Raw genomic sequence first — 16,825 nt, 5'->3', positions numbered from 1 at the left:
TAGAAAAAAGTGGGAATGTTTAATTTTATCCGAAAAAAATAAACCGCGAGATTACCTTCTTCAATGTGAAATGTTTCTCCTTCACAGCACGACCTTTTCATAATAATTGCAAAAACGTGTCCAAAATCTTTATTCCAAATCCAAAGACAAATAAAAAAGTCATTGAACCGCAATTTATTTGTTTAGAACTTTGTAAACGTACAAATAAATAAATATTTGCAAGCCATTCGAATGTTTTGGTTTTTTAATTATTTACATATTTACTTGTGACATCATACCGACACTGTCATTGATTTTGTCAGTGACCTTGAAACAAGGGTGCGCCTTCATTATTCAACTTAATATTACGCATTTTACGCATCGATTTTGTCTATAGCAAAAATTACTATTAAAATAAAAAATTGTTGTTTCAAAACTCATTACCTTAATAAAACGACGAAATACTAATTTTTAGAACTCGTACATAAGTCTTATATTAATTTTCCAACAGAAAAATTTTATCAATCTAAACCCACTCATAATATGATTGAAATCGAATTGGAATTTTGTGCATATTTTCAGATATTGAAGTTTGACAAGATGCCAAAACTTATTAACGAAACAACAGTTGTAAGCTATAAACCAAAAATCTGTGTTTTCTTATTAAGAATGGAGATGTTTGGGTATAAAGTTGGCCAGGTTCAAAAAAGCAAAATAAGATTTGTTTCATATCTTTAGCCGTTTTATTTGAACTGAAATTTAATCTCTAAATAAACTGTACTTTAATCTTTTCAAACCATTGTCATACAGAGATCACCAAAGATTAAAAATCTTTACAGGTATAAATATTTCAAATATACTGAGACAACTTAATCAAATGGAAAACTTCATTTTGCGCTTATGGACTTATTTTAAGTTCAATTAATTATTAAAGTGCTCGAATCTAAGGTTTTGTCAATGGCTTTCTGATCTTGAAAAATTACTTATCAAACTAAGATAAATCTCAAAGTTGACAAGAATTGAAAGATTAAAATATCCATTTTTGACAATATTGGAGATTTGGCCAGGAAAAGTGTCAAAAACACATTATTATAGTTCTTCGATCTATCAAAAAAATCAGTACCTTAGATTCAATTAAATTACTAACATTTAAATAAATCAGATGCCAGGGATTATCTCTGTATTCAATGTTGTGTTGCCAACTTTTTCACAATATTTATTATAAAATAAACTAAAATTGAAGAGAGCGTATTAGAAAAAAATGTTTTATTCAAACATTGACAAAAAACATGGATAGCTTGATAATCCAAAGTTAATAGACATCCTGTTTACTAACCTACTAGTAGTGACTGTCCCAGGATGTCTATCCTCCATTACTAAAATTGATGCCAAAAGTTTTTAGCAGGTCTATTGTGTTTAATCGTCTTTAATCGTCCCACAATTTTTTATTTGACTGTTCCAAGGTAGAGAACATCATTTTAATTGGAACTTTTGCTTTTTGCTTTTGCTCCGTTTAGAAGGAGCCATAAAAGACGGACGGTACTTTAGGTGCATCCTGTATAATGTGTGCTGTTGTTGTTATGTATTTACTTATAAAATATGTAGTTACAATGTGGCCTATGACAATGAAATTAAATTCAACAATGAATATTGTAATCACTTTGTATACATAATACTTAATTTTTTTTCACAATCTTTTCTTCTACATTGTAATTTGCTGTCACAGGTCGCACATTATGCAATTTATCCAATTTGCTTCAATTCTTCCAATAATTTTATATCTGTCCGAACTATGTTCAGGTTGTTTTGTAAATCTGCTGTTACTCTCGTACTTTAATCGGTCGATTAGAATATTATATTCCTCTCTTCAGACCCATGATTTTGTCAATTTGGCAAAAATATTAAATTTTTATAATTATGATTAGAGTTTCTTATCATTATCGTCACAAAATTTGTCAGTGAAATGCTTCTGAATAAATACCACAGAACTCTGCTCCTAAATCAGAACTCCTGAAATATATTCTCCTTTCACAACCAAATCTACATAATTCGAACTAATAAGAGGTTCCCTAAATTTAAGTTTTGAACGATATGAAAAAATATTATATCAAGTGAAAAAATGTGAACCATATTTCCAATACAAAAAAACAAGTTATCTTTGTATTTATGAATCAAAACGATACATATACTATATACAGAGTGAGTTTTTTAAAAGTGTGCCTCAAACACGAAAATCACAGAATTCAATGTAAAATTTTTTGAGTTTTTTTTATACACTTGCATATAATTAAAATTAATTAAGTACTTAATATCATCATACTATTGTGACTAAAAATTGATTTACTTTAATTAATTCTAATGACATTCTGAAATGAGGCTAGGTACCCAATTGTTTAGAGCCACTGTGTGGCTTATGGTACTTTATCAGCAGTTTTAATGGTTTCGTTAAATAAAATGAACAAAATAAAGCTGAAGCGCAGGAACATTTTCAAAAATTTTCAAAATTGTTGCTAGCATGTTTATTTGGGAGGGAGGTTCAAACCCCCGTTCTAGCAGATTTTCTTTTTCTTGTAAAATTTAATAACAAAACACAAACAAATATTCAAGAATTATGAAGTGGATAATTTACGTCTGTCGTTTAGTTATATCATCCCAGATCAGCGGTTCTCAACATTTGGGACCATACGTCCAAAATATTTCTTTTGGAAAAACTATGCATTTTTTGTTACTTAATCGATTCCTTTTGCCACATATACTTCATATACTTCATATACACTTCAACACAAAAAATAAGCTTAGTAAGTTTAACATTGGCTTACTCGATTATGTATTTTAAGTTATAAAAATAAAACGTTCGTTATAGAGAGATACGACTGTAACAAGCTTAGAAATAATACACAGTTGGACTTTCCCTTATAGAGTATTTGGTAAGCAACTTGGTATTCTTGGTAAGTAATAAACCAATTTTAAATGACACCAAAAAATAATATCAAAACTCATTGTATACATTAAAATTACGTTCAATTGTAAATAAGAAACGTACCTATACAAGTAAAGAATTTAAGAATTGTACGAAATTTTAATTTTCTCCTGTCTTAAGCAAAACATAATTTTCGTTTAATTAATTTTGAAGTGGTGGTAAAACTTAAACCACCTGATATATTCTGACAGTTTTAACAGTTGTCAACACTGGGAACAGTTATTTCAACTTTTTATGAAAGAGGTAAAGCGAATGTCGGAAAAATTGTCACATCTAGGTTGGCCTTGAGCCGATGAGGGTGCAGCTCGATTTGCTCGTCGCTCGTGTTCACATCAATAATGATTCATTCATCATCATGACACATTTGTTTAATGGTAATGCAATGCTACCATCAATGGCGTGACATTCCACAAGGTGTAAAAACTGGGTTGTCTACTTACAACAAAGTACGATGTCCCGGTCAGCTGTGCGACGTTGTCAGTTCAATTGCGTGACGTGGCAACGTTGCTTGAAAACACTATCGATTACGATGCAGTTCGGGGCTGAAATCACGCCCACAGTTCTTCTCACACTGCACTTTTCAACAACAGAAAACAGAAAAACAAACACAGAAACACTGCAAACGAACTATTGGTCACATTACAACGGGTTTCACTCCCGCTACGATCATGACGAATTGTGAAAGTGGCCTCTGACGAAAATTGAACACCTCATCAACATATGATCGAATTTTTGTTTTTTTTAAGACTTCCTGTACAAAATATAATACAAACGTCGTGTTGTTAAAAAAATAAATAAATAAATGTGAAATGCGGTCCTTCGTTGAACTGTGTTTGAAGAAAACTGGCTGAACGCGAGGTCGAAACGCTTTCTTATTGAATGTTGGTGAAACAGAGCGCGCATGCGCTTTTATTCGAGCACAGCTGATTGTCACGTGACTGTTTTGGTGTGTTTCTTTGTGAATTTGCAGTTCGCACTTTTCTGTTTTGGTTATGGTATTTTGGTTGTTGCTAATGACCTTCAAGGTCGAACGTGAGACTTCCGATTTCAGCCATGACTTATTATTATCAACTGATGATAAGAAAAGAATTAATTTCAAACCGGCTATTATGCAGAAGTGCAGAACTTTTAAAAGTGGAAGAGATCCGTGTACTTAGTCATCAGTTATCAATGATATTTGAATAAATATTCAACAAAAGTGTTATCAAATCAATGTGTAATCCCAGTTAACTCTGAGAAACAACACTCTTGATTGGCATTTTTTTAATGTCACCTTGTCAAACCGAGTAGTCAAGTACATTTAGAAGAGTTGAAAATGTCTAATGTGAGATACACACCAAAATCTGTTTTGTTCGAAACTGTTACAATATGTGCATACATTCCGAACTATAAAAACTTTAAAACAATTCTTAGAGTTCACCAAGGTTGTACCAAACTGGTACAAGCATGGCAATTATATAAGTCGGACATTGAGTATTGCCATTGCCTGAAGATTATCAACTGATTATTGGACGAAACATGTAATTTGTGTTATGTTTGTATTAAGTTATCCATGACACTTACCTCAGTAGTGAAATGTATTGCTGTAAAGCTTCAGCATCCCTTTATCTGTCAATATGTCCAAAATGTTCACTGAAGAACATAGAAAATTCATGTTGTTATTTTCGTAATGGACATAGGGTTAATGTCATGTCATGAATAACTAGTTGAAAATTTTAGAAAATCGCACGGTATAAATAACAGTTGATCTAGAAACTCTTTAGCTTCAAGGAGCACCGGATGCTATCCTTAAATTCCTAACAATTTTTGTCTTCGATGACAATTGAAATGTTTGATAACACAGTGAGGAAATACCAGTTTTTTATGTCCACCAATGGTACAGTAGAATTTATAAACTAATTATTTCCGAAGACAAATCCGATTTTTTTTGCTCTTGTGCTGCATTTTTTACTCCTGATGCTCCGACCAAGAGGAAAAAGTAGACTAAAAAGTAGAAAAGATTTAAAAAACATAGTCATAACTCATAACTGAGCAAAAGATGTTTAATTGTGTTATGTAGTTTTCTAATGTTTTAACTGCGGTTTAAGTTTATCTCTCCGTTACCAAAAACTGGGTCTAAGTCCCTTGATTTTTTTGTATTTAAAATTAAAGTCGCTGTTTTAGATTCAATTATCACCTTAACATTTTTGTGCGCAAGAAATAAGTCCGATTTTTCAAAAGTAAAGACACTACAATGAAAAGACAGTCCTGTTAATGAAATGATAAATTATTGACAAATCGAACTTTTTTCTTAGCATAGTTATATCGGTTGACTATGCTATTAAGGAGTGTTGTTGTTGTTAAGTTGGTGACAATTTTGAAATCTTAATTTTAATTTAAAATGGTCCAATGTAAAATAATACAACGTAAAATCACACAATGGACAAAATCACAGAAAAAGTTTGGACATTTTTACTTTGGACCAAATTATGCTCTCTCTCGACTTTATCAAAAATTTTCAAATTTATGTTCTCATCATTTGTACACAATCTTTAATAGTCGCCGGATAATATGAGCTGGTTTATAGAAGGCTCAATTAAAATTTAATGCGCTGTTAAAAACTAATTTCGTAAAGATCATCTGATTGATTCAATTTGGTCACGTGATCAGCTAGTCAGGCATTTAATAATTGATGATTACAATAATGACGCTTTGAGTACAAAACTTCAAGTACTCCCTGTCCTCAACAACCAACAAATCTTTTCCAGTAATACGCTCCAGCATGTGGGAAACGGACTTTCCGGGACTGCGGTGTTTTTTACTTTGCAACAATGGCTAGAGCCATTTAATAGGTTGGTATCGCTACCATTGAGTTGGAAACGACACTTTTTTATTATAAGTGACAGTTCATGTCAATTTGATGATTGTTTGACCTGTTACCAACCCATCAGCAAAAAGCAATAAAATTATTATTTTTTTAAGATATTCGCTCCAAAAAATATTGTACCTAACTTGTTTGTAAAGCAATTTCCAAACTCGTTAGGTAAATAGCTATTGAATTCAAGGAACATTTCTGAAGTGTCTGGAATGAATTGAGATTTTTGTTATTCTTATTAGTCGTCAGTATTACATGATGTAAATAATGTACCGTTTAACTTTTACCATTATTTTTATAATACCACTTCTTCTAATTTTCACTAAGAGTGGATTTTACACCTTTGATAAACCCCCGATTATTAGTTATTTCTAGTATAATTACTATAGTTACATTTATTACAACAATGTATTTTTCAAAAAAAAAATTTTTTTTTCAAAAATAAAGTTATCCCGGGACGAGTCGAATTGGTTCCCAAATTCGGTAATCCTCTCTAATTATAGTCGAATTGGTTCCCGGGGATGGTTGAATTGGTTCCCGTCGGTCGGGTAGGTCAGATAAACCGATTAAAGTATTATAATAACAGAAATGGTGTTTGTAAGTGTATGAACAAATTTACAAGTTCCAAAACGTTCAAAAACAGATTGTATTTTAACAATTTAAAGGCTGTGGATATATATTTCTACCAGTTTTCAAGTACTTCCAAAACGGTGGAGAAGGCGCATAGAACTTATTGGGAACTATGTCGAAAAATGTTAAAATTATATTTGTAGTTTGTCTCCATTTTGATGCTTTAATAGTATTAATAGACATATTAACGAACGCAACGTCATCAATTGAGATGTCTTAATAGTCATTACTTGACGAAACATTTTACGAAATTTACAGGAGAGCATTGAGTTTAAAAAATTACATTTTCCTTTTTTTTAAATAACCAGTTAGCCATGAATAAATGAAATTTGTTGTTGGATTTTGTGTCAAGAAAATAATTATTTAAACATTTCTACCAGCTTTAAATTTAAAATATTAACAATCCTTTTTACCTACCTGCTCATGCGGGAGCCAATTCGACCATCACCCGGGAACCAATTCGACCATGACCTTTTAAAGAATTATACTTATAGAGATTATTGGGAACCAATTCGACCACGACCGTTATCCCACGATTGTAAAATCCGCTCTTTGAGGTATTTATCATCATAAATCAAAATTATGTACTACCAAAATATCTTTTTCAACTCTTCAGAAATTCAGAAACTGTGGGTATTTTCATTGTCTAAAGAAACAATGAAATTGAGACATCAAAAAGAGTTTAGCGTTCTTGGTGTCACTGTTAAAAGTAATTACGATAACTCCTTTGATAATAATCATTGCAGAAATTAATTTGTAGTGGTTTCGTGAGCATTAATTGCACTATTAATCGAGCAATTCAAAAAGGAGTGCAAAATAATGTTACTGACAAATGGTTCTACCCACGTGATAAAATGTTCTGTTAAATGTTATCAATAATATCGACAAAGGAATGTTAATCTCGAACACCTTGATTCTTCTCCACTTCTCAGGGGGGATTAGACATCATTACAGTGACTTTCTATACCACCATGGTCTTCCATAAGAGACGAGTCGAATTGGTTCCCAAATACGGTAATCTTTTCTAATTATAGTCGAATTGGTTCCCGGGGATGGTCAAATTGATTCCCGTCGGTCAGGTAGGTGGGATAAACGGATTAAAGTATTATGATATTAGGAATGCATATTAAGTGTATGAATAAATTCACAAGTTCAAAAACGGAATATGAAGTAAAATCCATGGCCATAGCCATCTCCTCGCTAAGTTGAAAAATGTTAAAAAAAATTATAATTTGTCTCCATTTTGATACTTTAATAATATAAGGGTGCATTGAATTTAAAATTGACGGATAATTTAGAGCAAATGATGTAAAACCGAATAAGTACTAGAACTCTAGAGCCAGAACCACATTTTTTGTTTGATACTTGACACATATCCAAGTTCTCTCAAACTTTTTTCTCGGAGCACATAGAACCCTATCTGTGAGAATCCAATCTTTAATGCCCAACGTAATCGAGAAAAAGAAAACGCAATGGCAAACGCAAATTAGTAAACTGAGAACGGTCAGGTCAAGTCAGGTCAGGTCAGGTCAAGCAAAATGAGCTTATTTGCAGAACATTTTATATACGAAATTTACAGAGAGCTTTGGGCTTAAAAAATAACATTCTCTTTTTTTTAAGTAACCAGTTAGCCACGAATAAATGAAATTTGTTGTTGGATATTGTGCCAAGAAATTTAATTACATTTCTACCAGCTTTAAATCTAAAACATAAACATCTGTGAATTAGTTCTTTCTATCTACCTGCTCATGCGGGAGCCAATTCGACCATCACCTTTTACAGAATTGTACTTATAAAGCTTAACGATAACCAATTCGACCACGACCTTCCTAATCGAACACCGAATATTTTATACAAGGGATGTCCAACTCGGCAAAAATAAATTTCTATTACCGTTTCCACTGAAGTTGTTGAAAAAATTAAGCAAACGTTTGTTGTTAGAAAAAGTACTTTGGACGCTCAACATAAACAAAATAATATTATTACATAAATCATGACATAAACTGGTAACCTTGCGCTTATTCCGGCTTCTTATCGCCAGGTTTTGGTTTTTTGTCTGCGTTCTCTTAAAATTATAAAAGAATCAATTGCAACATTGCGAACTTTTGAACCAAGGATGGTTTTGTTACACGACTCAAAAACATATCTTTAGAGAAGTAATAAGTGACTACAACAGATTTAGTCCTTTGTATTTAGTTAATAATATAGGGTGTTCCATCTAATCCTCACATTAAAAGTTTTGGTAGTTCTAATAATGGCAGTCATCTCAAAATTTGTGTACAACCACTATATCTTAGGTTCAGCTCAATGAAAATATTTTCAAGATTGTAACACTTCCGGTTATACCGGAAATCGCTAACAACTTCCTTATTTTAAAAGGAAAGCTATCTTTTTTAATGCGTTTTTAGGTTACTAGAGTTTGTAATTTTTTTTTTTTGAATTTGCACCTTCTACTTCAAAAATTGATAACTGCAGTTTTTAAAAAATTGGAAATATTTCTCAGCTCATTTGAAAGAGGAAGCCTAAATCTTTTCTTTGGTGTTTTCGAATTTCTAAAAAAGAATAACAAACCTCAAATGTTTAAAGTTAAGTTTTCAAAACTTTAAGCACCCATAACTTAATTTTTTCAAATGAAATGCGACTAGTTTTATTTAATTAAATCGTAGAGAATTTACATCTGCATCGATCTGTAATACCATTCCCTATTTTAAGTTACAATAACTTGTTGTTGGTATTCTCATAGGTTGCCATGGAAACGAGAGAAAAAATGTGAGAAATTTAAGTTTTTTAAACCAACATTCAATGAATTTATTTTGTTTTCACAGGACGGACGGGACGAGTCGAATTGGTTCCCAAATTCTGCAATCCTCTCTAATTATAGTCGAATTGGTTCCTGAGGATGGTCGAATTGGTTCCCGTCGGTCAGGTAGGTCAGATAAACAGATTTAAGTATTATGATAACAGAAATGGCGTTTGTAAGTGTATGAACAAATTTACAGGTTCCAAAACGTTCAAAAACAAATCGTATTTTAACAATTTAAAGGCTGTGGATAAATATTTCTTCGAGTATTCAAGTACTTCCAAAACGATGGAGAAGGCGCATAGAACTTAATGGGTACTATGTCGAAAAATGTTAAAATTATATTTGTAATTTGTCTCCATTTTGATGCTTTAGTAGTATTAATAGACATATTAACGAACGCAACGTCATCATGTGAGATGTCTTAATAGTCCTTACTTGACGAAACATTTTACGAAATTTACAGGAGAGCATTGGGCTTTAAAAATTACATTCTCCTTTTTTTTAAGTAACCAGTTAGCAATAAATAAATGAAATTTGTTGTTAGATTTTGTGCCAAGACAATAATTATTTGAATATTTCTACAAGCTTTAAATCTAAAATATTAACATATATTTGGCTTAATCCTTTTTACCTACCTGCTCATGCGGGAGCCAATTCGACCATCACCCGGGAACCAATTCGACTATCACCTTTTACAGAATTATACTTATAGAGATTATTGGGAACCAATTCGACCACGACCGGACGGACAACACAATTTTGAACAGAATTTGTCGTTTGTTTAATGAGAAATGGTTTTATGGCAAGCGAAGCGAAAAGAGCTGTGGTTAGTTAGAAATTTTCTACAATGTCAAAAAAACAACATAACTTGGAAATTATCACAGATAGATATAGAAAATGCTAATACAGATTGATGCAGAAAAAAATTCGCTTCCATCTAATAAAATAAAAATTGGGACATTCTATTTGGAAAAATTAAGTTAGGGGTACTTGAAGTTGTTCAAACCTAACCTCAAAATTTTTGGGTTTATTAATTTCTTTTGCAATTTCAAACAAACTGAAGAACAGATATAGGCTTTTTCTTTTAATTCTCCAAATATGATTTCAAAATCTCTAAAAGTAAGAGAGTTACCGATATTTTAAATGACACGTGCAAATCCAAAAATTTTTTAAAAGTCTTAAATATCTCGAAAGCTATTAAACTTAGGTATAGGGAAAGCTGATAAAAACGGCCTTAAAATAACTCATGTAAAGGCAGTGAAAAACATAGCTTTCCATTTAAAATAAGAAAGTTGATAGCGACTTCTTGATAACCGGAAGTTGAAAATATTTTCATTGAGCAGAATTCAACGGATTATGGATGAGTACCAACTTTTTAATAAATATCGTTATTAGAACTTTCATTACTTCGAATGTAGGATTTAGACGGAACAGGCTTTTTAAACCTTAAGTTTTTTGTAGATTTATTTGTGAAAATAACTTTTTTGAGATGACACCTAAGTGTTACATTATTTTATTTCAATACTTTTTTAGTTTGCTAAAGGCAATAATAGTTTAAATAATGAAAAAAAAACTGTCGCATCATTATTTACCTTTCTAACAATAGTACTGATCATTATTTATCAAATACATATTTGCTTAAAATTTTGTTTTAATAAAATCATAATTAGTGTTGTTTAGTTTTCCAATAAAGGCAATTTGCAACAAAAGTTTTGATGTATCATTAATGTGTTTCCACTAGTCACCACATTATTTGACAATTAACTACTTCACTGAAGAAGGGAATAATAACTAGGTTAAAAAGAATAAATAAAGAACGATTAAAATTAAGTTAGTCACTGGAAAAAAAAAACTACTCAGTGTGTGATTTATCTCTTTTATTTTTGCAAAAACAGATGTGGTGTAAAAATTAGAAATCATTGAAAAATCAATTTATATAGAATGAATCACTGGGTATATCCTCTTGGCATCAGTTTTAGCTCAAAATAAAATATGGACATGTGCCAATTAAGGACCCACTTTTAATTGGCGAACTATGCACACAGACTTACTTTTGGCCAAAAAAATCAATATAATATCCAATTAATCCGCATTATTTTTGAATTTTTAAGAATTCCAATTCCAAAACTGAATGCCTCAAAAATATCTGAACCCTTTCACTATTTTAAATTTATAATAAATCAACAATTGTTCCCTAATTTGGTTTTCTCTCGACAATGTAGGTATCGAGACACCTACCTACTTAAAACTTTATAAGCAATTAAGTTTAACACTGCACTGAGGCATTCGAAGCAATGAGTTCGCCCACATCTGCTTTCACCATAATTAAATTAAAGCTACGCCAAAGAATTTTCCAACTAAATGGCCATCCATTACCCTAAATAATGCACAACTCCCACGCGCCCTTTTCTGCAGAAAACTGCCTTTTCGGAATTGTATTCGAATGCCGTAAACTTTCACACAGGTGACGATTTATTCCATCAAGAATTTTCCAGAAGAGAATAAAGCGCAATTTGTTGTTGCTTCGTTAACTACTTAATTTTAAGGTGATGATAATGGAGTTATTTATATTTTAGGTGTTGTTGTTTTCATTTTTTAATTACTTAGGAAACAATTTAGAAAATTGAAGTAAATATTTGTATCATCTGAAAGAATGTGGCAATGTCAATGTCTCATTTTTTTATTTTAATGGTTTTTGTCATTTTTGGGTCAGATTCTTTCCCGAAAGTATGTCGCTTTATTTCAGACTTGTTTTTGGAGTTTTGAGATTCCTTTCAAATCCAATCAGTTTTTGTTTAACTTTTACTGCTTGATACATCGTACATTACACATTTTTGGCTGTCTTAACCCTGACATTAAAACGCATTTTCCGGTTTATTTTATATTTACGATTTTTTTGCCAAAATATTCCAAACATCTGGAATACACGGCAATAATTTAGCTTTACGTCCTGGAACTTGTAGTAAAAATGGCGTTGATTATAACAAAAATAATTGTAAGCAGAGGAAAATTATAACGTTTACATGAACGTAGTGTAAACATTACAATGAATGTTCTTGTTGCCGGACGTAAAACGGAATGTTACACTTTTGTGCTTTTCCACTGCTCTGGAAGAGATAAAGGAAACTGTGGTCTCAACAAAACTGCAGAAATATTTTATTCGTACTTTGCTGATTTATTAAATCTGGAATGTAGGAAATCTAGTTTTATGCCAACATAAATGTCCACCCGGAAAATATGTTTCTGGGAGCTACAAATATCTGACAATTTTTAGTTTTATTTTAATTATAATTTTTTATTTGTAAATTTAGCAAACATGCAATACCTGTACATATCTAACGAAGTTTCGTTCAGCAACTTTCCAGCCTTCTCTACCCACTTTTAGTAAGTCTAGTCACGATTTTAATTAAATTCTTTAAAATAAGAACAGGGATTGAGTAAGTCTAAAGGTTAATCTAAAGGATGTTTACCATAAAACTAACCAAATAAAATCATTCATAATTTAACTAAAACACAATAACTTTTTGTAGGTAAATTAAGTTGGTTGTATGCAAAATTTAATTCGAGTAAGAACTGTGTTATACAACACAAAAAACACTCACTTACAGAAATGTAGTGTTTATTATTACGAAAAGAAAAGAGATAAAAAATAAATCAACAATATTTTATTTATATTTATTAATTACCATTTTTTTTAATTGTGGTTACAAGTTTTGCTTTTCTATTTTTGAAAATTTATTAAACTTAGTTGTTATCAATGTCGTGGTCAAGTATCTATTTATCAAAATGAATGACATAATTTTTAAACTATTATGTTTTGTACGTGTACCTACTAAAATTATTTCTTGGCAAATGATACATGCTTAAAATTATTTTTTAAGTGATTTATATCCAAGCTGTTAAAATCTATATTAACATGACTCACTACAAAAATCTGAATTTCGTAAATGCATTTTGTTGAACAAAATGTTATCAATAAAATTTCGATTTTTTATCAATTCTTAGTCGCAAAATTTATATTTATTTTCATAATTATTATCATAACAATGGCAGGTTTTCTTATAAAACATAACAACAGAAAAATTTAGAATAGGTGGTGTCAGGAAGATTGCTCCTAAAATATATTTTATTTGTAAATCAAATTACCTCATAATTTAAAAATATATTAAGGAAATAAGTCAAAATCTATGAGCTTTTATCGCTTTATTTTCTTATGCCTAACTACACCGGTTCGGCTTATGAATAACGCTTAACAAAACTAGGCTTACGGATATAAGTGTAGTTTTCCAAAAGTAGTGTTATGTTCACACCAGTTTCAAAGTAGTATTATGAAGTTACTGCTTTAAAAAAGCAACTGTTTAGAATTCGAGAAGAAGAAAAAAAGAATTCAAGCTAATGTCGAATGAACTCAAATTGATGAAAAAATCCGTGAAATTGAATATTCAGTTGAAAGAAATGAAATTTAAAAAAATCAGTTTAGTGCTGCCACAGACGTTTTTTATTTAATTGATAAATCTTGCTTTTGTATTCAACAATCTTATTTAATACAAAAAAACGATTAAAAAAATTTCGTACTTTAGCGCGATAACTGTTATTTCGAAAATCAATAACTTTATTGTTATTTGGCTAAAATTTGACCATTTTCTGTCTGTTTATCTCATCTTCAGGTGTGTATTGAATTTTATTCCACTGAAAATGTTTTTTGTAGCAATAGATTTTTTTTCATCATACAAGTCAAGAATAACGCAATTTCTCATCGATCCGTTTACAAACAATGTTTTTTTTGCGCTATTTATGCGATACCCAAGGTACGGTTTAGTTTAAACCAAGCTTTATGCAATTTTAAGTTGCACTTATTTACGGTGCAGTTTTGTTGACAGGCTTAAGCAGAGCTTATATTTTAAGCCATATATGTGCAGTTAGGCTTTAAAGAATTTTTTAAGTTGTTTTGCAACGAACTATATTTTATTAAATTATTAAGAAACTATTTCATTTTCTAACCTTTTTTAAGAAGTGGTATCACTGTGTCAGTTGTCATTATGTAATTGTTATTTTCTTAAATTTTATTATTTAATTTGTTATTCAAAGTATTGACAACATTCACCGCAAAAATAGAAGGTTGAACTATTTTTGTAAAAAGTATTTTTAGCGCAATTTTAAGATTTTTTACGCTATACTTACGACTCACCTCTGTTTTACTATATAATAAATTCAACTATATTTGTATAAGATGCTAACATCTGTAAATAATGAGACAGGTGATAATAAGTTTTCTTATTTAATAATTTATTTTATTTAACAGTTTATACTTAACGTAGTATTACAATTTCCGTTCTAAATCGTACAGGGCTTGGCTAAGATTTTTTGCAATAAAACAACCTTCAAAATCTAGGAAATTCATAACATTATCAAAAAAACTTTCAAATAAATGGATAAAAGTAGAGACTTGGTTTGGAATTCATTGTGTGTAAATAGAGATCAAAGGTTAGTTTGGAGATTCGTCTGAAAATGTTATAGCATTTATTTTTAATACATAGTTTGAAAGCTGTTTTAAAGTAAAAAATATTTTCGTATCTCCCAGATTTTTTCCATCTAACGGCCGGTTTATAGAAAACTGAAATGAAATTTATTGCGTTGTTAAAAGTTAATTTCTTGAATGAGAATATCGAATTGGTTCAATTTGTTCACGTTTAATTGCAGATTGAACTAATGACTCTACACGTTGTTTTTTTTTGATTTTTTTTGATAAATTCTTCTACCAAAAGCAAATGAAAAAAAAAATTTAATCCTGTGGTTCTACGAATTATAGAGTTGCTTTTATTTCAAAAGCTCAATTTCACAATTAATTTTTTTTGATTATAATATGAAATGGTCAGTTTAAATAAGCAGCTTTTTGGGTTCTATATATTTAACTAACTATTTATTGTATTAGTATTCTTGTATATAATCGTTTTTTTTATAATCAACTGTCTAAGTGCCGTCTGGTTGGCATTATCATAAATAGTATTTTTTTAAGTACGGTTGGTGTAATTTTTTACCTGGCAAATTCAATTTCCAAATTTTTCAAGTTGTCTCCAATTTAAAACCTGTATAGCAACACATTTAGTTATTTAAGACTACTTTTAGACTAACGAATTAATGATTAACACTAACATCCAATTTTCACAAATGTCAAATTAACTATATTTTGTTACATCGTAAACTTAAAATTTAAGTTTTTTTTTTTCAAATTCCCAAATACGATTTGAAAGTCTTCAAGAGTGACAGAGTTACCGACTTTTTAAGTGGAAACCAGAAATTTTAAAAAAACTTTAAATATTTTGTAAACAGCTGAATTTAGGTTTAGGGAAAGTTGATAAAAATTCTCTTTGAATAACTTAAGTAATTAAAAAAAAACGCAGTAACAATCATAGATTACTATTTACTAGAACAAAATAGTTAATACTGACTTCTGGTATAACAGGATGTGCCGCCATCTTGAAAATATTTTCATTGAGCAGGACTTATTGATTATGGCTTAGCACAAAAGTTCAAATTAATATTTGTAAGCTTTAGAATAGACAGTATGTATACAGGCTGTCCCAGCTATGACTTTCGAGCTTAATATCTCCGTTTCTTGTCAACGGATTGTTATGACATTTAGAATGCACATATTTTAGGAGGTGGTTTTTCAATTAGGGGCAAAAAATTACCTCAAGTTAAGAAATTTAATTTTAAAACACATTTCTTTTATTTAAAATTAAGCCAAATTACCGTTGGATCATTAAACCTTGAAAAATAAATGACCACACAATTTTTTACCAAATCGCTCGGCTGATCCAAGAAAAACATTAAATTTTGTTGTTAAAAACTTAATCCAAATTTTGTTAGTAATTTGGGCACTCACCCTTTGAAACAATTGATGAAGCATTTCTATGTGGCATTTTGTGTACCACTGGAAAAAACTGTGAAAAGTGTGTGCCCTGTCAGAAAAGTAAAATTGTTTTAATTTGGTGAAATTACCTTAAAAACCAACAACAGTGGCTGAAATTTTTGTGTTGTTGAAAACGAAATCAATATTCGCCTATGAAAAGTGTCGTTGGACTTTTTGTGAAATGTTATTTATGAGATTTAAAGTTCAAAAAATCGTCAATAATTTGAAGTCACAGGAAGCGTTCCTGAACTAAATCGAGTGAGGACAAAATACGTCACTGGAAACGAAGCAATAGTTGGGTCTGTAATTCAAGCTTTTGAAAAGAATCCAATCAGTAATGTACGAAACATTTCCAAAGTTCTGAATGTTGAAGTGTCTAGAATTTTTCAGTTGTTGTTCAGTCTTTTAGTCCTTTTTGAAAGAATCAAGGCATCCAGTACCAAAAGTAAGTCAAAAAATATTGTTTTTTAACTTTGTATGGGTCAGAGATAATGTCCCTTGCGTGACAGTTACGTTTTTGCGAGTCGGATTGACCAAAATTCAATGCTAGTGCTCATTTGTCTCATAGAGATCTACGCTTTTGTATCTGTACCCACGCTTAATAGTTTATTTCTCATTTTTCTCGCGAAACAGATGTCTTCCACGAACGAGTTTTTTCTGACAGCA

The 16,825-nt window shown here is 30.6% G+C and overlaps 1 protein-coding gene across 1 annotated transcript in view; it reads right to left on the bottom strand.

The window, feature by feature from the left end:
- Positions 1-3,833, bottom strand: part of Ip6k (Inositol hexakisphosphate kinase) — a 36,850-nt gene extending 33,017 nt beyond the window's left edge. The window contains exon 1 of the mRNA XM_964486.5: positions 3,400-3,833. The gene's annotated coding sequence lies outside the window, so the exon portion shown is untranslated. The remainder of the gene's footprint in view (positions 1-3,399) is intronic.
- Positions 3,834-16,825: the final 12,992 nt, after the last annotated feature.

The sequence above is a fragment of the Tribolium castaneum genome, chromosome 2 (assembly GCF_031307605.1).
Source record: "Tribolium castaneum strain GA2 chromosome 2, icTriCast1.1, whole genome shotgun sequence".
In the NCBI taxonomy this organism is placed as follows: Eukaryota; Metazoa; Arthropoda; class Insecta; order Coleoptera; family Tenebrionidae; genus Tribolium; species Tribolium castaneum.
Note: the sequence above shows the minus strand (reverse complement) of the source record. Positions and strands in the feature narration are given on the sequence as shown.